Consider the following 25159-nt stretch of genomic DNA (forward strand, 5'->3'; position numbering starts at 1 on the left):
TTCATGCAGGGAAATCTGATTGAGAGCGAGTGAAACCGTGATAGCTCGCACTACAAGGGTAAACGGTTATTTTCTGGATGATCAAGGTTTGTCGATGGGAAAATATCCTGTTTAACTGTGGACACTTTTCACTCCACTTTAAAAGAGGCAGTTATCAAAGGTAAGATGTTATGTGAATGTTATTTTTCTGTTTAAAATATTATCTTCAGATATTTATCCTATAGCCTATATTGAAACTTGTACAAACAACAATGCAAATGTCATGTTAATTATTGCAACAACGCACCGTTTGAGAGTAACACTATAATCGTCCGTGTAACATTCAGTTCGTGTCTCTCCGCTGGCCCAGTTGGTTTCAGCACCATGGCCAGCGCCGGTTCCCGGGACAGCAACGGTGTTGTGCAGATCTTCAAGGAGGACCGGTGCCCATCCGGTAGGCTCGAGGACTGCCTCCTCAACTTCACCTGGCAGCCAGGTTTCCCAGAGCTGTTCAACTACACAGCTAATGGCAGCTGGCTGGGGGACCCGGAGCCCATGTCACCAATCATCCTTATCATAGCAGCGATGTACTCCGTAGTGTTTGTGGTCGGGCTGGTTGGAAACTGTCTGGTCATGTTTGTCATCATCAGGTGAGTCTGGGGTAGTCATGTTCTGACTAGGTTAGTCTACTCCTGTCCCTTGTCCGTATGGTCCATGTGGAGTAAACTAGGGGTTGTAGGCTATGTGATGCATAGATGAAGCCATCACTACTTTATCAAAGATCCAAGCATGCAGCCTTGGGACCATGGTTAGGTGTAATCTAGACTGTGGTTAGGTGTAATCTAGACTGTGGTTCGGTGTAATCTAGACTGTTAGGTGTAATCTAGACTGTGGTTAGGTGTAATCTTGACTGTGGTTAGGTGTAATCTAGACCGTGGTTGGGTGTAATCTAGACAGTGGTTAGGTGTAATCTAGACTGTGGTTAGGTGTAATCTAGACTGTGGTTAGGTGTAATCTAGACTGTGGTTAGGTGTAATCTAGACTGTTAGGTGTAATCTAGACTGTGGTTAGGTGTAATCTTGACTGTGGTTAGGTGTAATCTAGACCGTGGTTGGGTGTAATCTAGACAGTGGTTAGGTGTAATCTAGACTGTGGTTAGGTGTAATGTAGACTGTGGTTAGGTGTAATCTAGACCGTGGTTAGGTGTAATCTAGACTGTGGTTAGGTGTAATCTAGACTGTGGTTAGGTGTAATGTAGACTGTGGTTAGGTGTAATCTTGACTGTGGTTAGGTGTAATCTAGACCGTGGTTGGGTGTAATCTAGACAGTGGTTAGGTGTAATCTAGACTGTGGTTAGGTGTAATCTAGACTGTGGTTAGGTGTAATCTAGACTGTGGTTAGGTGTAATCTAGACTGTTAGGTGTAATCTAGACTGTGGTTAGGTGTAATCTAGACTGTGGTTAGGTGTAATCTAGACTGTGGTTAGGTGTAATCTAGACTGTGGTTAGGTGTAATCTAGACTGTGGAGGTGTAATCTAGACTGTGGTTAGGTGTAATCTAGACTGTTAGGTGTAATCTAGACTGTGGTTAGGTGTAATCTAGACCGTGGTTAGGTGTAATCTAGACTGTGGTTAGGTGTAATCTAGACCGTGGTTAGGTGTAATCTAGACTGTGGTTAGGTGTAATCTAGACTGTGGTTAGGTGTAATGTAGACTGTGGTTAGGTGTAATCTAGACTGTGGTTAGGTGTAATCTAGACTGTGGTTAGGTGTAATCTAGACCGTGGTTAGGTGTAATCTAGACTGTGGTTAGGTGTAATCTAGACTGTGGTTAGGTGTAATCTAGACTATGGTTAGGTGTAATCTAGACTGTGGTTAGGTGTAATCTAGACTGTGGTTAGGTGTAATCTAGACTGTGGTTAGGTGTAATCTAGACCGTGGTTCGGTGTAATCTAGACTGTGGTTAGGTGTAATCTAGACAGTGGTTAGGTGTAATCTAGACTGTGGTTAGGTGTAATGTAGACTGTGGTTAGGTGAAATCTAGACTGTGGTTAGGTGTAATCTAGACTGTGGTTAGGTGTAATGTAGACTGTGGTTAGGTGTAATATAGACTGTGGTTAGGTGTAATCTAGACCGTGGTTAGGTGTAATCTAGACTGTGGTTAGGTGTAATCTAGACTGTGGTTAGGTGTAATCTAGACTGTGGTTAGGTGTAATCTAGACTGTGGTTAGGTGTAATCTAGACCGTGGTTAGGTGTAATCTAGACTGTGGTTAGGTGTAATCTAGACTGTGGTTAGGTGTAATCTAGACCGTGGTTAGGTGTAATCTAGACCGTGGTTAGGTGTAATATAGACTGTGGTTAGGTGTAATCTAGACTGTGGTTAGGTGTAATCTAGACTGTGGTTAGGTGTAATCTAGACTGTTAGGTGTAATCTAGACTGTGGTTAGGTGTAATCTAGACTGTGGTTAGGTGTAATCTAGACCGTGGTTAGGTGTAATCTAGACCGTGGTTAGGTGTAATCTAGACTGTGGTTAGGTGTAATCTAGACTGTGGTTAGGTGTAATCTAGACTGTGGTTAGGTGTAATATAGACTGTGGTTAGGTGTAATCTAGACTGTGGTTAGGTGTAATCTAGACCGTGGTTAGGTGTAATCTAGACTGTGGTTAGGTGTAATCTAGACTGTGGTTAGTGTAATCTAGACTATGGTTGTGTAATCTAGACTGTGGTTAGGTGTAATCTAGACTGTGGTTAGGTGTCATCTAGACTGTGGTTAGGTGTAATCTAGACCGTGGTTAGGTGTAATCTAGACCGTGGTTGGGTGTAATCTAGACTGTGGTTAGGTGTAATCTAGACTGTGGTTAGGTGTAATCTAGACTGTGGTTAGGTGTAATCTAGACCATGGTTAGGTGTAATCTAGACTGTGGTTAGGTGTAATGTAGACTGTGGTTAGGTGTAATATAGACTGTGGTTAGGTGTAATCTAGACCGTGGTTAGGTGTAATCTAGACCGTGGTTAGGTGTAATCTAGACTGTGGTTAGGTGTAATCTAGACTGTGGTTAGGTGTAATATAGACTGTGGTTAGGTGTAATCTAGACCGTGGTTAGGTGTAATCTAGACTGTGGTTAGGTGTAATCTAGACTGTGGTTAGGTGTAATCTAGACCGTGGTTAGGTGTAATCTAGACCGTGGTTAGGTGTAATCTAGACTGTGGTTAGGTGTAATCTAGACCGTGGTTAGGTGTAATCTAGACTGTGGTTAGGTGTAATATAGACTGTGGTTAGGTGTAATCTAGACCGTGGTTAGGTGTAATCTAGACCGTGGTTAGGTGTAATCTAGACTGTGGTTAGGTGTAATGTAGACTGTGGTTAGGTGTAATATAGACTGTGGTTAGGTGTAATCTAGACCGTGGTTAGGTGTAATGTAGACTGTGGTTAGGTGTAATCTAGACCGTGGTTAGGTGTAATCTAGACCGTGGTTAGGTGTAATCTAGACTGTGGTTAGGTGTAATCTAGACTGTGGTTAGGTGTAATCTAGACTGTGGTTAGGTGTAATCTAGACTGTGGTTAGGTGTAATCTAGACTGTGGTTAGGTGTAATCTAGACCGTGGTTGGGTGTAATCTAGACAGTGGTTAGGTGTAATCTAGACCGTGGTTAGGTGTAATGTAGACTGTGGTTAGGTGTAATCTAGACCGTGGTTAGGTGTAATCTAGACTGTGGTTAGGTGTAATCTAGACTGTGGTTAGGTGTAATCTAGACCGTGGTTAGGTGTAATCTAGACTGTGGTTAGGTGTAATCTAGACCGTGGTTAGGTGTAATCTAGACTGTGGTTAGGTGTAATCTAGACCGTGGTTAGGTGTAATGTAGACTGTGGTTAGGTGTAATCTAGACCGTGGTTAGGTGTAATCTAGACCGTGGTTAGGTGTAATCTAGACCGTGGTTAGGTGTAATCTAGACCGTGGTTAGGTGTAATCTAGACTGTGGTTAGGTGTAATCTAGACTGTTAGGTGTAATCTAGACTGTGGTTAGGTGTAATGTAGACTGTGGTTAGGTGTAATATAGACTGTGGTTAGGTGTAATATAGACTGTGGTTAGGTGTAATCTAGACCGTGGTTAGGTGTAATCTAGACTGTGGTTAGGTGTAATCTAGACCGTGGTTAGGTGTAATCTAGACCGTGGTTAGGTGTAATCTAGACCGTGGTTAGGTGTAATCTAGACCGTGGTTAGGTGTAATCTAGACTGTGGTTAGGTGTAATCTAGACCGTGGTTAGGTGTAATCTAGACCGTGGTTAGGTGTAATCTAGACTGTGGTTAGGTGTAATCTAGACCGTGGTTAGGTGTAATCTAGACTGTGGTTAGGTGTAATATAGACTGTGGTTAGGTGTAATCTAGACCGTGGTTAGGTGTCATCTAGACCGTGGTTAGGTGTAATCTTTAGGAATCGATCAACTATTGAAACAATTCATAAATAAATTACTAGGACCCGACTATGCTGCATTATTGTGAGGATTATGAGGTGTTGTTCTGGTTTAACTTTCAACTGCTCCAGTGATTCGATGACATGCCAGGGAGTTGTCTGAGTTTCGTGCGCAACACTGAGAAGTTTTTTATTTATTTTTTATTTTTATTTAACCTTTATTTAACCAGGTAGGCTAGTTGAGAACAAGTTCTCATTTGCAACTGCGACCTGGCCAAGATAAAGCATAGCAGTGTGAACAGACAACACAGAGTTACACATGGAGTAAACAATTAACAAGTCAATAACACAAACAAGTCAATAACACAGTAGAAAAAAATGGGCAGTCTATATACAATGTGTGCAAAGGGCATGAGGAGGTAGGCGAATAATACAATTTTGCAGATTAACACTGGAGTGATAAATGATCAGATGGTCATGTACAGGTAGAGATATTGGTGTGCAAAAAAGAGCAGAAAAGTAAATAAATAAAAACAGTATGGGGATGAGGTAGGTGAAAATGGGTGGGCTATTTAACAATAGACTATGTACAGCTGCAGCGATCGGTTAGCTGCTCAGATAGCAGATGTTTGAAGTTGGTGAGGGAGATAAAAGTCTCCAACTTCAGCGATTTTTGCAGTTCGTTCCAGTCACAGGCAAGCAGAGTACTGGAACGAAAGGCGTCCAAATGAGGTGTTGGCTTTAGGGATGATCAGTGAGATACACCTGCTGGAGCGCGTGCTACGGATGGGTGTTGCCATCGTGACCAGTGAACTTTGTGGACGTTCCTTTGTCAAAATACAGATTTAGATTCCAATTAATTTCAAATTGAATAATTGTTCACTGTCAGTATGTGTGCATGTGTGGGGTGCGAGCTTGTGTGTGTGTGTGTGTGTGTGTGTGTGTGTGTGTGTGTGTGTGTGTGTGTGTGTGTGTGTGTGTGTGTGTGTGTGTGTGTGTGTGTGTGTGTGTGTGTGTGTGTGTGTGTGTGTGTGGCTATGTGTGTGTGTGTGTGTGTTGTGTGTGTGAAATGGCTATGATAATGTGGTTCTCTGGATCCTTGATGCTTTTTTTTAGAAAAACCTTTTGCTCGCTTGCAGGTTGAATGCCCATGTAATAAAGTAAAATTATCTCTGTCTGTCCAGGTAAACCACTAAGAAAGTCATACTAAATCTGTCTGACCAGGTAAACCACTAAGAAAGTCATACTAAATCTGTCTGACCAGGTAAACCACTAAGAAAGTCATACTAAATCTGTCTGACCAGGTAAACCACTAAGAAAGTCATACTGAATCTGTCTGACCAGGTAAACCACTAAGAAAGTCATACTAAATCTGTCTGACCAGGTAAACCACTAAGAAAGTCATACTAAATCTGTCTGACCAGGTAAACCACTAAGAAAGTCATACTAAATCTGTCTGACCAGGTAAACCACTAAGAAAGTCATACTAAATCTGTCTGTCCAGGTAAACCACTAAGAAAGTCATACTAAATCTGTCTGTCCAGGTAAACCACTAAGAAAGTCATACTAAATCTGTCTGACCAGGTATACTAAATCACTAAGAAAGTCATACTAAATCTGTCTGACCAGGTAAACCACTAAGAAAGTCATACTAAATCTGTCTGACCAGGTAAACCACTAAGAAAGTCATACTAAATCTGTCTGACCAGGTAAACCACTAAGAAAGTCATACTAAATCTGTCTGACCAGGTAAACCACTAAGAAAGTCATACTAAATCTGTCTGTCCAGGTAAACCACTAAGAAAGTCATACTAAATCTGTCTGACCAGGTATACCACTAAGAAAGTCATACTAAATCTGTCTGACCAGGTAAACCACTAAGAAAGTCATACTAAATCTGTCTGACCAGGTAAACCACTAAGAAAGTCATACTAAATCTGTCTGTCCAGGTAAACCACTAAGAAAGTCATACTAAATCTGTCTGTCCAGGTAAACCACTAAGAAAGTCATACTAAATCTGTCTGACCAGGTATACCACTAAGAAAGTCATACTAAATCTGTCTGACCAGGTAAACCACTAAGAAAGTCATACTGAATCTGTCTGACCAGGTAAACCACTAAGAAAGTCATACTAAATCTGTCTGACCAGGTAAACCACTAAGAAAGTCATACTAAATCTGTCTGTCCAGGTAAACCACTAAGAAAGTCATACTAAATCTGTCTGACCAGGTAAACCACTAATAAAGAAATATTGTCATGACTCCTACCGAAGGTGGCTCCCCCTCCTGTTCGGGTGGTGCTCAGCGGTCGTCGTCACCGGCCTACTAGCTGCCACTGATCCCTTTTCCCCCTTTTCTGTTTATTGGTTTCACCTGTGTTTAGTTTAGGCTGATTGGTTGGGCTTTATTTACCAGCCGGTCCGCCTGCTGGTTGCTAGTGATTATTTCAGTGTACATGTTGTACACGGCTGTAGTTGTCTGTGTGTTTGGATTTTTGTTGGACTGTTTAAGTCCCCCGTGTTTGGGGCATTTATTTGGGTTGGTGTCTGTTCACCGTTGTGGTGCATTAAAAAGTAGCGTTACCCGTTGCTTCCTGCGCCTGACTTCTTCCCCACTACACCCCGGGCGTTACAAATATGATCTATTTCTGACCAGGTAAACCACTAATACAGTCCTATTATCTCTGTCTGGTCAGGTATATGACTAATACAGTCCTATTATCTCTGTCTGGTCAGGTATATGACTAATACAGTCCTATTATCTCTGTCTGGTCAGGTATATGACTAATACAGTCTTATTATCTCTGTCTGGTCAGGTATATGACTAATACAGTCCTATTATCTCTGTCTGGTCAGGTATATGACTAATACAGTCCTATTATCTCTGTCTGGTCAGGTATATGACTAATACAGTCCTATTATCTCTGTCTGGTCAGGTATATGACTAATACAGTCCTATTATCTCTGTCTGGTCAGGTATATGACTAATACAGTCCTATTATCTCTGTCTGGTCAGGTATATGACTAATACAGTCCTATTATCTCTGTCTGGTCAGGTATATGACTAATACAGTCCTATTATCTCTGTCTGGTCAGGTATATGACTAATACAGTCCTATTATCTCTGTCTGGTCAGGTATATGACTAATACAGTCCTATTATCTCTGTCTGGTCAGGTATATGACTAATACAGTCCTATTATCTCTGTCTGGTCAGGTATATGACTAATACAGTCCTATTATCTCTGTCTGGTCAGGTATATGACTAATACAGTCCTATTATCTCTGTCTGGTCAGGTATATGACTAATACAGTCCTATTATCTCTGTCTGGTCAGGTATATGACTAATACAGTCCTATTATCTCTGTCTGGTCAGGTATATGACTAATACAGTCCTATTATCTCTGTCTGGTCAGGTATATGACTAATACAGTCCTATTATCTCTGTCTGGTCAGGTATATGACTAATACAGTCCTATTATCTCTGTCTGGTATATGACTAATACAGTCCTATTATCTCTGTCTGGTCAGGTATATGACTAATACAGTCCTATTATCTCTGTCTGGTCAGGTATATGACTAATACAGTCCTATTATCTCTGTCTGGTCAGGTATATGACTAATACAGTCTTATTATCTCTGTCTGGTCAGGTATATGACTAATACAGTCCTATTATCTCTGTCTGGTCAGGTATATGACTAATACAGTCCTATTATCTCTGTCTGGTCAGGTATATGACTAATACAGTCCTATTATCTCTGTCTGGTCAGGTATATGACTAATACAGTCTTATTATCTCTGTCTGGTCAGGTATATGACTAATACAGTCCTATTATCTCTGTCTGGTCAGGTATATGACTAATACAGTCCTATTATCTCTGTCTGGTCAGGTATATGACTAATACAGTCCTATTATCTCTGTCTGGTCAGGTATATGACTAATACAGTCCTATTATCTCTGTCTGGTCAGGTATATGACTAATACAGTCCTATTATCTCTGTCTGGTCAGGTATATGACTAATACAGTCTTATTATCTCTGTCTGGTCAGGTATATGACTAATACAGTCCTATTATCTCTGTCTGGTCAGGTATATGACTAATACAGTCCTATTATCTCTGTCTGGTCAGGTATATGACTAATACAGTCCTATTATCTCTGTCTGGTCAGGTATATGACTAATACAGTCCTATTATCTCTGTCTGGTCAGGTATATGACTAATACAGTCCTATTATCTCTGTCTGGTCAGGTATATGACTAATACAGTCCTATTATCTCTGTCTGGTCAGGTATATGACTAATACAGTCCTATTATCTCTGTCTGGTCAGGTATATGACTAATACAGTCCTATTATCTCTGTCTGGTCAGGTATATGACTAATACAGTCCTATTATCTCTGTCTGGTCAGGTATATGACTAATACAGTCCTATTATCTCTGTCTGGTCAGGTATATGACTAATACAGTCTTATTATCTCTGTCTGGTCAGGTATATGACTAATACAGTCTTATTATCTCTGTCTGGTCAGGTATATGACTAATACAGTCCTATTATCTCTGTCTGGTCAGGTATATGACTAATACAGTCCTATTATCTCTGTCTGGTCAGGTATATGACTAATACAGTCCTATTATCTCTGTCTGGTCAGGTATATGACTAATACAGTCTTATTATCTCTGTCTGGTCAGGTATATGACTAATACAGTCTTATTATCTCTGTCTTATTAATACAGTCCTATTATCTCTGTCTGGTCAGGTATATGACTAATACACATCTGTCTGGTCAGGTTCTGACTAATACATCTATTATCTCTGTCTGGTCAGGTATATGACTAATACAGTCCTATTATCTCTGTCTGGTCAGGTATATGACTAATACAGTTCTATTATCTCTGTCTGAGCCCTAGGTGCCCCAGGATATGACTAATACAGCTCCTTGCTGTCCCCAGTCCACCTTATCTCTGTCTGGTCAGGTTTGACTTACAGTCCTATTATCTCTGTCTGGTCAGGTATATGACTGAACAGTCCTATTATCATCTTGGTCATGTTCTGACTATATAATCTCTGTCTGGTCAGGTATATGACTAATACAGTCCTATTATCTCTGTCTGGTCAGGTATTTGACTAATACAGTCCTATTTTCCTATGACTAATACAGTCCTATTACCTGGTCAGGTATATGACTAATACAGTCCTATTATCTCTGTCTGGTCAGGTATATGACTAATACAGTCCTATTATCTCTGTCTGGTCAGGTATATGACTAAATAAATTTGATTTGATTTGATTTGGTCAGGTATATGACTAATACAGTCCTATTATCTCTGTCTGGTCAGGTATATGACTAATACAGTCCTATTATCTCTGTCTGGTCAGGTATATGACTAATACAGTCCTATTATCTCTGTCTGGTCAGGTATATGACTAATACAGTCCTATTATCTCTGTCTGGTCAGGTATATGACTAATACAGTCCTATTATCTCTGTCTGGTCAGGTATATGACTAATACAGTCCTATTATCTCTGTCTGGTCAGGTATATGACTAATACAGTCCTATTATCTCTGTCTGGTCAGGTATTGACTATTTCACCTATTATCTCTAACCAGGTCAGGTATATGACTAATAAGTTAGTCCTTTGTCCTATTATCTCTGTCTGGTCAGGTATATGACTAATAGCAGTCCTATTATCTCTGTCTGGTCAGGTACATGACTAAACAGTTTAGCTATCTCTGTCTGGTCAGGTATAAAAAATGGGCAGTCCTATATCTCTGTCTGGCATGAGGAGGTAGGCGAATAATACAATCTTTTGCAGATTAACTAATACAGTGATATTATCTCTGTCTGGTCAGGTACATGACTAATACATATCTCTGTCTGGTCAGGTAAATAAATAAAAACAGTCCTATTATCTCTGTCTGGTCAGGTAGGTGAAAATCTCTGGGTAGCTATTGACCAATAGACTATCTCTGTCTGTGTACAGCTGCAGCGATCGGTTAGCTGCTCAGGATAGCTGATGTTTATCTCTGTCTGGTCAGGAGATAAACAGTCTATTATCTCAACTGGTCAGTATATGACTAATACAGTCCTATTATCTCAGTCTGGCAGAGTACTGGAACGAAAGTCTTAAATGAGGTGTTGGTATATGGATAATACAGTCCTATTATCTCTGTCTGGTCAGGTATATGACTAATACAGTCCTATTATCTCTGTCTGACCAGTGAACTGAGATACAGTCCTTTATCTCTGTCATGGTCAGGTATATGACTAATACAGTCCTATTATCTCTGTCTGGTCAGGTATATGACTAATATGTAGTGATTATCTCTGTCTGGTCAGGTATAGACATACAGTCCTAGTGGTGGGTGGTATAAGGTGCTTTAGTGACTAATACAGTCTTATTATCTCTGTCTGGTCATATGACTGCATCCAGTTTGCTATTAGAGTGTTGGTCAAGCCATTTTGTAGATGACATTATCTCTGTCTGGTCAGGTATATGACTAATACAGTCCTTTACTAGTCTGGTCAGGTATATGACTAATACAGTCCTATTATCTCGTGAGTGATACAGTCCTATTATCTTTGTTGGTCAGGAATAGAAAGCCGACTCTGGATTTGATTTTTGATTGGAGATGTTTTATCTCTGTCTGGTCAGGTATATGACTAATACAGTCCTATTATCTCTGTCAGGTCAGGTATATGACTAGATACAGTCCACATATTCAAGGTTGGAACCATCCAGGGTGGTGATGCTGGTCAGGTATATGACGGGTGCAGGCTATCTCTGTCTGGTCGGTATTGAAAAGCATACATTTGGTTTTACTGACGTTTAGGAGTCCTATTAGTTGTCTGGTCAGGTATATGACTAATACAGTCCTATTATCTCTGTCTGGTCAGGTTGGATAGCACACTAATGACGGTCCTATAGAATATCTCTGTCTGGTCAGGTATATGACTAATACAGTCCTATTATCTCTGTCTGGTCAGGTATATTGACTAATACAGAGAAAGAGTATGAACCCTGTGGCACCCCATAGAGTCTGTCAGGTATATGACTAATACAGTCCTATTATCTCTGTCTGGTCAGGTATTGACACACTAACTCTGTCTGCAAAGACAAATTTGGTGATTACCAGGCAAGGTAGTCATGACTAAAACCAGTCCTATTAGTCTGTCTGGTCAGGTATATGATTGATACAGTCCTATTATCTCTGTCTGGTCAGGTCGATAAGACTGCAAGTACAGTCTTTTATCGATGGCGGTATATGACTAATCAGTTTATTATCTCTGTCTGGTCAGGTATATGACTAATACAGTCCATTATCTCTGTCTGGTCAGGTATATGACTAATACAGTCCTATTATGTTGACTTGGCTTTCAAAGACCTTAGATAGTCAGGTCAGGATGGATAATACAGTCCTATTATTTGGGTCAGGTATATGGTGTCTCCCCCTTTGGTCAGGGGATGACTAATACAGTCCTATTATCTCTGTCTGGTCAGGTATATGAAATACAGTCCTATTACTCTGGTGGTCAGGTATATGACTAATACAGTCCTATATTTCTGTCGGGTCAGATTACTCAAGCCCAGCTTATTTGTCGGGTCAGGTTTGCAGCTCTTTCAGAACATCAGTGCTATCTATTCTGTCTGGTAAAGGTAGAACCTGGAGAGGCTTGGGTGAGGAACTACAGGGCTATTAGCTGTCTGGTCAGGTATGATAATACACTAGGCATGGCCTGCAGTGAGAAGTGCTTATTATCTCTGTCTGGTCAGGTATATTACTCGGTGGAGTCCGTGTTTCTCTGTCTGGTCAGTGGGCAGACTGGGACAGTCCTATTATCTCTGTCTGGTCATGGTATATCACTAGTACAGTCCTATTATCTCTTTGGAGTTGGAGTTACAGGATGCATTATCTTCTGTCTGGTCAGGTAGCTGGCCTTAGCTTTCCTGACTGACTATGATAATGGTTCCTGACTTCCCTGGTCAGGTATATGACTAATACAGTCCTATTATCTCTGTCTGGTCAGGTATATGACTAATACAGTCCTATTTTTGTCTGGTCAGGGCAGTCATGTCTAGTGAACAGTCCTATTATCTCTGTCTGGTCAGGTATATGACTAATAGTCCTATTATCTCTGTCTGGTCAGGTATATGACTTTTACAGAATGACCATTATCTCTGTCTGGTCAGGTAATGTCCTTACAGGATACTCTGTCTGGCCAGGTCCTAAAGGCCTATCTCTGTCTGGTCAGTGTTTTAGGGAGCTTTGACAGTGATTATCTCTGGGTGGTCAGGTTTGACTGCGGCTCTCTGTCTGGTCAGGTATATGACTAATACAGTCCTATTATCTCTGTCTGGTTCAGGTATATGACTAATACAGTCCTTATCTCTGTTGGTCAGGATATGACTAATACAGTCCCTATCTCTGTCAGAGTTCAGGTTGTACCTGGTGGGTCCTTATCTCTGATTTCAGTGAGATTGAGGCTATCTATCTCTGTCTGGTAGGACTATGACTAATAAGCTATATCTCTGTTTGGTCAGGTAACAGAACAAACTCTGAAGCTAGTCTGGTCAGGTCAATTGACAAATGGTCCTCAGGGCGCAGCTGGGAGCTGACTGGGGGTCAGGTAGCAGTCCTATTATCTCTGCGGCAACAGTCCTATTACTTGTTTCTGGTCAGGTATATGACTAAGTAATTTTCAAGTTAGTAGTTCAAACTGTTTGTCTGGTCAGGAAAGTATGACATTACAGTTTAGGCTATCTCTGTAGGACTGGACTCCGCCCCCTTTGGCAGTTCTATATGACGGAATACAGTGTTATATCTCTGTCTGGTCAGGTATATGACTAATGAGTCCTTTTATCTCTGTCTGGTCAGGTATTGACTAATACAGTCCATTATCTCTGACATCAGGGTTATGACACAGTGTGCTATCTCTGTCTGGTCAGGTAAAACTAACTTACAGTCCTATTATCTCTGTCTGGTCAGGTTATATGACATAAAACCAAGACTATTATCTCTGTCTGGTCAGGTATATGACAAACAGTCCTATTATCTCAGGGTCTGGGTTTACCTCCACATCATTATCCTGTCTGGTCAGGTAAGACTAATAGTATTATCTCTGTCGGTAAAGGCTATCAAAACTGGTCAGTCCTATTATCGTTGGGGGCAGAGGATAAGAGGAGCAGGTTTCTCTGGCATGGTCAGGTATATATTCAGGGCATAATACAGACATTATCTCTGTCTGGTCGGGTACATGACGGAATACAGTCCCATTATCTGGGTGATGATGAGTCAGGTTGTATCTCTGGACATGCTGGTCCTAATGGGTAGGTCACTGTCTGGTGGGGGTGGGACAAAGGAGGTAACAGGGGTATTATCTGGATCTAGGGGCTCCATTGTGAACTAAAACAATGATAACTAACCTGAACAACAGTATACAAGGCATATTGACATTTGGGAGAGACATACTGTCTGGTCAGGCATACAGTAATCACAGGTGTTATTATCTGGGAAAGCTAGGTATATGATTAATACAGTCCTATTATCTCTGTCTGGTCAGGTATATGACTAATACAGTCCTATTATCTCTGTCTGGTCAGGTATATGACTAATACAGTCTTATTATCTCTGTCTGGTCAGGTATATGACTAATACAGTCTTATTATCTCTGTCTGGTCAGGTATATGACTAATACATTCCTATTATCTCTGTCTGGTCAGGTATATGACTAATACAGTCCTATTATCTCTGTCTGGTCAGGTATATGACTAATACAGTCTTATTATCTCTGTCTGGTCAGGTATATGACTAATACAGTCCTATTATCTCTGTCTGGTCAGGTATATGACTAATACAGTCCTATTATCTCTGTCTGGTCAGGTATATGACTAATACAGTCCTATTATCTCTGTCTGGTCAGGTATATGACTAATACAGTCCTATTATCTCTGTCTGGTCAGGTACATGACTAATACAGTCCTACTATCTCTGTCTGGTCAGGTATATGACTAATACAGTCCTATTATCTCTGTCTGGTCAGGTATATGACTAATACAGTCCTACTATCTCTGTCTGGTCAGGTATATGACTAATACAGTCCTATTATCTCTGTCTGGTCAGGTATATGACTAATACAGTCCTACTATCTCTGTCTGGTCAGGTATATGACTAATACAGTCCTACTATCTCTGTCTGGTCAGGTATATGACTAATACAGTCCTATTATCTCTGTCTGGTCAGGTATATGACTAATACAGTCTTATTATCTCTGTCTGGTCAGGTATATGACTAATACAGTCTTATTATCTCTGTCTGGTCAGGTATATGACTAATACAGTCTTATTATCTCTGTCTGGTCAGGTATATGACTAATACAGTCCTATTATCTCTGTCTGGTCAGGTATATGACCAATACAGTCTTATTATCTCTGTCTGGTCAGGTATATGACTAATACAGTCCTATTATCTCTGTCTGGTCAGGTATATGACTAATACAGTCTTATTATCTCTGTCTGGTCAGGTATATGACTAATACAGTCCTATTATCTCTGTCTGGTCAGGTATATGACTAATACAGTCCTATTATCTCTGTCTGGTCAGGTATATGACTAATACAGTCCTACTATCTCTGTCTGGTCAGGTATATGACTAATACAGTCCTATTATCTCTGTCTGGTCAGGTATATGACTAATACAGTCCTATTATCTCTGTCTGGTCAGGTATATGACTAATACAGTCCTACTATCTCTGTCTGGTCAGGTATATGACTAATACAGTCCTACTATCTCTGTCTGGTCAGGTATATGACTAATACAGTCCTATTATCTCTGTCTGGTCAGGTATATGACTAATACAGTCCTACTATCTCTGTCTGGTCAGGTATATGACTAATACAGTCCTATTATCTCTGTCTTTCCAGGTACACTAAGATGAATACAGCCACCAACATCTACATCTTTAATCTGGCTGTAGGCGACGCCTTAGTGACCACCACAATGCCTTTCCAGAGTACTGACTACCTGATCAACTCCTGGCCCTTCGGAGAGGTAACCCTAACCCCTGACCTCTAACCCCTAGCCCTTCCAGAGTACTGACTACCTGATCAACTCCTGTCCCTTCGGAGAGGTAACCCCTAACCCCTAACCTCTAACCCCTAGCCCTTCCAGAGTACTGACTACCTGCTCAACTCCTGGCCCTTCGGAGAGGTAACCCTAACCTCTAACCCCTAACCTCTAACCCCTAACCCTTCCAGAGTACTGACTACCTGCTCAACTCCTGGCCCTTCGGAGAGGTAACCCCTAACCCCTGACCTCTAACCCCTAACCCTTCCAGAGTACTGACTACCTGCTCAACTCCTGGCCCTTCGGAGAGGTAACCCCTAACCCCTAACCTCTAACCCCTAACCCTTCCAGAGTACTGACTACCTGCTGAACTCTTGGCCCATCGGAGAGGTAACCCTAACCCCTGACCTCTAACCCTTTCAGAGTACTGACTACCTGCTGAACTCTTGGCCTGTCGGAGAGGTGGCAGATTACTGTTCCTCAGTAGCGTAATGTTTGGCAGATTACTGTACCTCAGTAGCATAATGTTTGGCAGATTACTGTACCTCAGTAGCATAATGTTTGGCAGATTACTGTACCTCAGTAGCATAATGTTTGGCAGATTACTGTACCTCAGTAGCATAATGTTTGGCAGATTACTGTACCTCAGTAGCATAATGTTTGGCAGATTACCTACTCTGTCTGTCCTGTGGTGAGATGATTTGAAATGGCATTAAGCACATTTCTATGAAAAATAATGTTCCTCTCCTTCAGGTGGTGTGTAAGGTGTTCATCAGTATAGACTACTACAACATGTTCACCAGTATCTTCACTCTGACCATGATGTCAGTGGATCGATATGTAGCTGTGTGTCACCCGGTCAAGGCTCTGGACTTTAGAACTCCCGTGAAAGCGAAGATCATCAACGTTCTCATCTGGGTTTCATCCTCTGCTGCCGGCATCCCCGCTCTAGTGCTGGGCAGCACACAGAATTTGAACACACCCACACACACACATGCACTGACACAAATAACACACACACACACACACACACACACACACACACACACACACACACACACACACACACACACACACACACACACACACACACACACACACACACCCGCACACCCGCTCACACCCGGCTCACACCCGCTCACACACCCGCTCACACACACACACACACACACACACACACACACACACACACACACACACACACACACACACACACACACACACCCGCTCACACACACACACACACACACACACACACACACACACACACACACACACACACACACACACCCGCTCACACACCCGCTCACACACCCGCTCACACACACACACACACACACACACACACACACACACACACACACACACACACACACACACACACACACACACACACACACACACACACACACACACACACACACACACACACACACACACACACACACACACACGCTCACACACATGCACTGACACACACACACACACACACACAGTCCTATTGATTACCTATTAAATCCGGTCAGTGTGTATGGTTTAGGATTTAGGGGTCGATGTGGGATTATGTCTGTCGAGGAGTAGAGGCTTTGTATGAGAAGGAAAAGTGCATTATGGGTTATTTGAGTTTCAGGGAGACAAATACATATAAGGGATCTGTTCACCTCAGCCGCTGAAAGCTGCTGATTGGTCAGTAAGATGTATAAAGCTTTCTGATTGGTAAATCTGCGCTCTGGAACACAGGCAGGACAGACAGAATCTGATAAATAAATAAAAATAAAACTACATGGGACTTTATATAGCTATTTCCATCTGTTATAATATAACATGATACATACAGTTGAAGTCGGAAGTTTACATACACCTTAGCCAAATACATTTAAACTCAGTTTTTCACAATTCCTGACATTTAATCCTAGTAAACATTCCGTGTCTTAGGTCAGTTAGGATCACCATTTTATTTTAAGAATGTGAAATGTCAGAATGATAATAGAGAGAATGTAACGCCCGGGGTGTGGTGGAGGAAGAAGTCAGGCGCAGGAAGCAGAGAGTTCAGGGTAGCGCTACTTTATTTGCACCACAATGGTGAAACGACGCCAACCCAAACAGATGCCCCAAACACGGGGAACTTAAACAGTCCAGCAAAATACAAAATACACGGACAACGTGACCTACAGCCGTGTACAACATGTACACTGAAAACAATCAAATCAAATCAAATGTATTTATATAGCCTTTCGTACATCAGCTGATATCTCAAAGTGCTGTACAGAAACCCAGCCTAAAACCCCAAACAGCAAGCAATGCAGGTGTAGAAGCACGGTGGCTAGGAAAAACTCCCTAGAAAGGCCAAAACCTTGGAAGAAACCTAGAGAGGAACCAGGCTATGTGGGGTGGCCAGTCCTCTTCTGGCTGTGCCGGGTGGAGATTATAACAGAACATGGCCAAGATGTTCAAATGTTCATAAATTATAAATAATAATAAGGCAGAACAGTCGAAACTGGAGCAGCAGCACGGCCAGGTGGACTGGGGACAGCAAGGAGTCATCATGTCAGGTAGTCCTGGGGCATGGTCCTAGGGCTCAGGTCCTCCGAGAGAGAGAAAGAAAGAGAGGAGAGAATTAGAGAACGCACACTTAGATTCACACAGGACACCGAATAGGACAGGAGAAGTACTCCAGATATAACAAACTGACCCTAGACCCCCGACACATAAACTACTGCAGCATAAATACTGGAGGCTGAGACAGGAGGGGTCAGGAGACACTGTGGCCCCATCCGAGGACACCCCCGGACAGGGCCAAACAGGAAGGATATAACCCCACCCACTTTGCCAAAGCACAGCCCCCACACCACTAGAGGGATATCTTCAACCACCAACTTACCATCCTGAGACAAGGCTGAGTATAGCCCACAAAGGATCTCCGCCACGGCACAACCCAAGGGGGGGGGGGCACCAACCCAGACAGGATGACCACATCAGTGAATCAACCCACTCAGGTGACGCACCCCTTCCAGGGACGGCATGAGAGAGCCCCAGTAAGCCAGTGACCCGCACAACCAGCAGGCGGGCTGGCTGGTAAATAAAGCCCAACCAATCAGCCTAAACTAAACACAGGTGCAACTAATAAACAGAAAAGGGGGATAAGGGATCAGTGGCAGCTAGTAGGCCGGTGACGACGACCGCTGAGCACCACCCGAACAGGAGGGGGAGCCACCTTCGGTAGGAGTCGTGACAGAGAAAGATTTATTTTAGCTTTTCTTTCTTTCAACACATTCCCAGTGGGTCAGAAGTGTACACTCAATTCGTGTTTGGAACCAAAAATCTCAAATCTGGACTCATCAGACCATAGGACATTTTTCCACCGGTCTAATGTCCATTGCTTGTGTTTCTTGGCCCAAGCAAGTCTCTTATTATTATTGATGTCCTTTATAAAAGTACAGGAGGTGAATATTTTTTTTATTTTTTTATTTTTTTTTTATTTTACCCCTTTTTTCCTCCCCAATTTCGTGGTCTCCAATTGTTGTAGTAGCTACTATCTTGTCTCATCGCTACAACTCCCGTACGGGCTCGGGAGAGACGAAGGTTGAAAGTCATGTGTCCTCCGATACATAACCCAACCAAGCCGCACTGCTTCTTAACACAGTGTGAATCCAACCCGGAAGCCAGCCGCACCAATGCGCTGGAGGAAACACCGTGCACCTGGCCACCTTGGCTAGCGCACACTGCGCCCAGCCCGCCACAGGAGTCGCTGGTGCGCGATGAGACAAGGACACCCCTACCGACCAAGCCCTCCCTAACCCGGGCGACGCTAGGCCAATTGTGCGTCGCCCCACGGACCTCCCGGTCGCGGCCGGTTACGACAGAGCCTGGGCGCGAACCCAGGGACTCTGATGGCACAGCTGGCGCTGCAGTACAGCGCCCTTAACCACTGCGCCACCCGGGAGGCAGGAGGTGAATTTAATAGTACAAAAAACCTGGAACAACACAGAACATGAGCGTCTGGACATGAGAAAAATAACTAATACTGCCTGTGAAATGAACCAAAGGGAGTGACAGATATAGGGAAGGTAATCATAGAAGTGATGGAGTCCAGGTGAGTCTCATGAGGTGCAGTGTGCGTAATAATAAGTAAACTGGCGACAACGAGAGCCAGAGAGGAGGAGAGGGAGTAGACATGACACCTACCTTGTCACAACTTAACTGATTGGCTTAAACGCATTAAGAAGGAAAGAAATTCCACAAATGAACTTTTAAGGCACACTTGTTAATTGAAATGCATTCCAGGTGACTACCTCATGAAGCTGGTTGAGAGAATGCCAAGACTGTGCGAAGCTGTCATCAAGGCAAAGGGTGGCTACTTTGAAGAGTCTCCTGCCTAAATGACTACGGACCCGTGGCACTCAAGTCTGTAGCCATGAAGTGCTTTGAAAGGCTGGTCATCGCTCACATCAACACCATTATCCCAGAAACCCTAGACCCACTACAATTAGCATACCGCCCTAATAGATCCACAGATGATGCAATCTCAATCACTCCACACTGCCCTTTCCGACCTGGATCACCTATGTGAGAATTCTGTTCATTGACTACAGCTCAGCGTTCAACACCATAGTGCCCTCAAAGCTCATCACTAAGCTAAGGATCCTGGGACTAAACACTTCCCTCTGCAACTGGATCCTTGACTACCTGACGGGCTGCCCCCAGGTGGTAACGGTAGGCAACAACACATCCGAAACGCTGATACTCAACACGGGGGCCCCTCAGGGGTGCGTGCTCAGTCCCCTCCTACTCCCTGTGCACTCATGACTGCATGGCCAGGCACGACTCCAACACCATCATTACTTTTCCGATGACACAACAGTGATCACCGACAATGATTAGACAGTATATAGGGAGGAGGTCAGAGACCTGGCCGTGTGGTGCCAGGACAACAACCTCTCCCTCAACATGATCAAGACAAAGGAGATGATTGTGGACTACAGGAAAAGAAGGACCAAGCATGCCCCCATTCTCATCGACGGGGCTATAGTGGAGCAGGTTGAGAGCTTCAAGTTCCTTGGTGTCCACATCACCAACAAACTATCATGGTCGAAGCAGACCAAGACAGTTGTGAAGAGGGCACAACAAAGCCTATTCCCCCTCAAGAGACTGAAAAGATTTGGCATGGGGTCCTCAGATCCTCAAAATGTTATATGACTGCACCATCGAGAGCATCCTGACTGGTTGCATCACTGCCTGGTATGGCAACAGCTCGGCCTCCGACCGCAAGGCACTAGAGGGTAGTACATCACTGGGCCTAGTACATCACTGGAGCCAGGTTTCCTGCCATTCAGGACCTGTATACCTGGCGGTATCAGAGGAAGGCCCTAAAAAATGGTCAAAGACCCCAGCCACACTAGTCATAGATTGTTCTCTACTACCGAAAACTACAGAAAGCGGTACTGGAGCACCAAGTCTAGGTCCAAAAGGCGTAACAGCTTCTACACCCAAGCCATAAGACTTGTATATAGCCTCCACATTGGGGCGGCAGCGTAGCCTAGTGGTTAGAGCGTTGGACTAGTAACCGTAAGGTTGCGAGTTCAAACCCCCGAGCTGACAAGGTCCAAATCTGTCGTTCTGCCCCTGAACAGGCAGTTAAACCCACTGTTCCCAGGCCGTCATTGAAAATAAGAATACGTTCTTAACTGACTTGCCTGGTTAAATAAAGGTAAAATGTTAAAAAATAAATGTAATTGACTCTGTACCGGTACCCCTGTATATAGCCTCAACATTGACTCTGTACCAGTACCCCCTGCATATAGCCTCCACATAGACTCTGTACCGGTACCCCCTGTATATAGCCTCAACATTGACTCTGTACCAGTACCCCTGCATATAGCCTCCACATTGACTCTGTACCGGTACCCCCTGTATATAGCCTCCACATTGACTCTGTACCGTAACACCCTGTATATAGCCTCCACATTGACTCTGTACCGTAACACCCTGTATATAGCTTTGTGTTGTAGGTGTCCTGGAGGGCAGGTAGTTTGCCCCCAGTGGGCAGACCGCACCACCCTCTGGAGAGCCTTGAGGTTGCAGGCGGTGCAGTTGCCATACCAGGTGGTGATATAGCCCGACAGGATGATTTCAATTGTGCACCTATAAAAGTTTGTGAGGGTTTTAGGTGACAAGACAAATTTCTTCAGCCTCCTGAGGTTGAAGAGGCTCTGTTGCGCCTTCTTCACCACACTGTCTGTGTTAGTGGTCCATTTCAGTTTGTCAGTGATGTGAGGATCAGGATGAGGATCAGCAGAGTGGAGGTGATGTTTCCTACCTTCACCACCTGGGGGCGGCCCGTCAGGAAGTGGTGCCAGAACTTGGTTTGGGCGAGGTGTTGGGCTTCAGTAATATGAGTTAGGTTGAGGTCAGACAGTGGGAACATGGAGGGGTCAGATAGTGGGAACAGGGAGGGGTCAGATAGTGGGAACAGGGAGGGGTCAGATAGTGGGAACAGGGAGGGGTCAGACAGTGGGAACAGGGAGGGGTCAGACAGTAGGAACAGGGAGGGGTCAGATAGTGGGAACAGGGAGGGGTCAGATAGTGGGAACAGGGAGGGGTCAGACAGTAGGAACAGGGAGGGGTCAGATAGTGGGAACAGGGAGGGGTCAGACAGTGGGAACAGGGAGGGGTCAAATAGTGGGAACAGGGAGGGGTCAGATAGTGGGAACAGGGAGGGGTCAGATAGTGGGAACAGGAGGGGTCAGACAGTAGGAACAGGGAGGGGTCAGATAGTGGGAACAGGGAGGGGTCAGATGGTGGGAACAGGGAGGGGTCAGAGAGTGGGAACAGGGAGGGGTCAGATAGTGGGAACAGGGAGGGGTCAGATAGTGGGAACAGGGAGGGGTCAGACAGTGGGAACAGGGAGGGGTCAGATAGTGGGAACAGGGAGGGGTCAGACAGTGGGAACAGGGAGGGGTCAGATAGTGGGAACAGGGAGGGGTCAGATAGTGGGAACAGGGAGGGGTCAGATAGTGGGAACAGGGAGGGGTCAGATAGTGGGAACAGGGAGGGGTCAGATAGTGGGAACAGGGAGGGGTCAGATAGTGGGAACAGGGAGGGGTCAGACAGTGGGAACAGGGAGGGGTCAGATAGTGGGAACAGGGAGGGGTCAGATAGTGGGAACAGGGAGGGGTCAGATAGTGGGAACAGGGAGGGGTCAGACATGGAAACAGGGAGGGGTCAGATAGTGGGAACAGGGAGGGGTCAGACAGTGGGAACAGGGAGGGGTCAGACAGTGGGAACAGGGAGGGGTAATGTGAGTTAGGTTGAGGTCAGACAGAGCAGATGAGGTCTAGTATGTGTCCCTTGATGTGACTGTGAACATTGAAATCAGAGGCAAGTTTTGGGTTTGATAAGTCCATGTGAATATTCATATCACCAAGCAACAGACAGTGGGAGTAGTTCAGACAGAAAGGTTCATTAGCTTTAGGAGGACGGTACACAAGTAGAGTGGTCATGGAACAAGATGATTTGCAAACAATGTATTGAAATGAGGAGACAGTGGTGAGAGATAGTTCAGTTGTTTCGATGTTAGAGTTTGCCATGGTTAAAAGAAAATGAATCCCAAGGGTGTTGCTTGTCTATACACCAGACCACTGTCTATACATCAGACCACTGTCTATACACCAGACCACTGTCTATGCATCAGACCACTGTCTATACACCAGACCACTGTCTATACACCAGACCACTGTCTATACACCAGACCACTGTCTATACACCAGACCACTGTCTATACACCAGACCACTGTCTATACACCAGACCACTGTCTATACATCAGACCACTGTCTATACACCAGACCACTGTCTATACATCAGACCACTGTCTATACACCAGACCACTGTCTATACACCAGACCACTGTCTATACACCAGACCACTGTCTATACACCAGACCACTGTCTATACACCAGACCACTGTCTATACACCAGACCACTGTCTATACACCAGACCACTGTCTATACACCAGATCACTGTCTATACACCAGACCACTGTCTATACACCAGAACACTGTCTATACACCAGACCACTGTCTATACACCAGACCACTGTCTATACACCAGACCACTGTCTATACACCAGAACACTGTCTATACACCAGACCACTGTCTATACACCAGACCACTGTCTATACACCAGACCACTGTCTATACACCAGAACACTGTCTATACACCAGACCACTGTCTATACACCAGACCACTGTCTATACACCAGAACACTGTCTATACACCAGAACACTGTCTATACACCAGAACACTGTCTATACACCAGACCACTGTCTATACACCAGACCACTGTCTATACACCAGACCACTGGTGTATAGACAGGGTTAGTTTGTGTTATTTGGGGTTAGTTAGAGATAATGTTATTGTTATGTCTCTAGGTTAGGGTTAGTTAGAGATAATGTTATTGTTATATCTCTAGGTTAGGGTTAGTTAGAGATAATGTTATTGTTATATCTCTAGGTTAGGGTTAGTTAGAGATAATGTTATTGTTATATCTCTAGGTTAGGGTTAGTTAGAGATAATGTTATTGTTATGTCTCTAGGTTAGGGTTAGTTAGAGATAATGTTATTGTTATATCTCTAGGTTAGGGTTAGTTAGAGATAATGTTATTGTTATATCTCTAGGTTAGGGTTAGTTAGAGATAATGTTATTGTTATATCTCTAGGTTAGGGTTAGTTAGAGATAATGTTATTGTTATATCTCTAGGTTAGGGTTAGTTAGAGATAATGTTATTGTTATATCTCTAGGTTAGGGTTAGTTAGAGATAATGTTATTGTTATATCTCTAGGTTAGGGTTAGTTAGAGATAATGTTATTGTTATGTCTCTAGGTACCACAGAGTGTGCCCTCCAGTTCCCTGACCCCTATCTCTACTGGGACACAGTGATGAAGATCTGTGTGTTCATCTTCGGCTTCGTGGCCCCCCTCCTCATCGTCAGTGTGTGTTATACCCTCATGGTTCTGCGTCTGAAGAGCGTGCGGCTGCTCTCTGGCTCCCGGGAGAAGGACCGGAACCTGCGGCGGATCACCCGGCTGGTTCTGGTGGTGGTAGCAGTGTTCATAGTCTGCTGGACACCTATCCACATCTTTATCCTGGTTAAGATGCTGGCGCCCCCCGGGGGCATTATCGAGACCACGCCCGTCATGGCAGCCTACTTCTTCTGCGTTGCCCTGGGTTACACCAACAGCAGCCTCAACCCCATTCTCTACGCTTTCCTGGATGAGAACTTCAAACGCTGCTTCAGGGACTTCTGCTGCCCGGGGGGGAGGGGGGCAGGGGGGGACAGCCACGGGGGGAGTCGAGTGAGGAGCACTTTGAGGAGCTACACCTGTCCACCTAGGGCTCGGGGGCAGGGGGGAGGCCAGGAGGGACAGAGGGAGGGGGAGGTCGGTATGACTAGCGGTGGAGCTGGACCAGTCCTCCCTTAAGAGAGCGGTGGCGAGGTGAAGGATTTACTGCTCTAGAACACATCAGAAGACGGTGCTGTAATACTCTCCTGGAGATAGACGATGCAATCGGAGTCAACCCGTTCACTGCTGTGGGAGTTAACCTGACCCAGTCCTAAAGAGACCCAGGTCTTCTCTTCTAACTGGGGGACAGCAGTACATCCTTCACCTCACCAATTGCTAACAAATGTTCAGTCTCAGTTAAC

The 25159-nt window shown here is 43.9% G+C and overlaps 1 long non-coding RNA gene and 1 pseudogene across 2 annotated transcripts; both read left to right on the plus strand.

The window, feature by feature from the left end:
* On the plus strand, positions 1-24954 carry LOC118382425 (kappa-type opioid receptor-like; annotated as a pseudogene).
* LOC127918939 (uncharacterized) lies at positions 1548-2465 on the plus strand. Of its 2 annotated transcripts, none has more exons than XR_008101440.1 (3): positions 1548-1636; positions 1681-1702; positions 2426-2465. It is a non-coding gene; the product is annotated as an uncharacterized LOC127918939 (long non-coding RNA). The 2 variants fall into 2 exon arrangements; XR_008101439.1 differs by lacking the exon at positions 2426-2465 and adding an exon at positions 2253-2292.
* Positions 24955-25159: the final 205 nt, after the last annotated feature.

Source organism: Oncorhynchus keta, unplaced genomic scaffold (genome assembly GCF_023373465.1).
Source record: "Oncorhynchus keta strain PuntledgeMale-10-30-2019 unplaced genomic scaffold, Oket_V2 Un_contig_15295_pilon_pilon, whole genome shotgun sequence".
Classification (NCBI taxonomy): Eukaryota; Metazoa; Chordata; class Actinopteri; order Salmoniformes; family Salmonidae; genus Oncorhynchus; species Oncorhynchus keta.